This window comes from Oryzias melastigma, unplaced genomic scaffold (genome assembly GCF_002922805.2).
Source record: "Oryzias melastigma strain HK-1 unplaced genomic scaffold, ASM292280v2 sc00205, whole genome shotgun sequence".
In the NCBI taxonomy this organism is placed as follows: domain Eukaryota; kingdom Metazoa; phylum Chordata; class Actinopteri; order Beloniformes; family Adrianichthyidae; genus Oryzias; species Oryzias melastigma.
Window position 1 is genome coordinate 707,330 of NW_023416881.1, and position 451 is coordinate 707,780.

The following is a 451-nucleotide window of genomic DNA, read 5'->3' on the forward strand; positions in this document are numbered from 1 at the left end:
TAGGTTATTACAGTATTAATTTTTGCACTTATACCTTTATTGCACATGAGTGGATAAATGAATTGCTGAATGGATTTGTTTGTTTCCAGTCGTCTCTTCGTCTCTTTTCAAAATTCTTTCACCTCTCTCCCGACGTCTTTCAGTTCTTTTAATATCAACGTTAGGCTCACCGTATTGTTCTCACTCTCCGTCACAACGTCATCGCCGCTGCAGGTGGGGGAAGTAGTCCGTTCAGCACCAGGAGAGTTATCATTAGTCTCCTCGGTTAGCTACAAGTCGGCGTCTTCGACGCGCTCGTAAGTTGGCTTTTTAACTTTTTTGTTACATTTTCTGGACGCCATTCATGCCCCCTATCTTTTGAGTCAAAAAAGTTGGCTTCTTTCTTCACTTTGGGGATGTTTTTAACAATTATTTATCGATTCCTGCCAAGAGGTCACTCACTGGGTCGCCA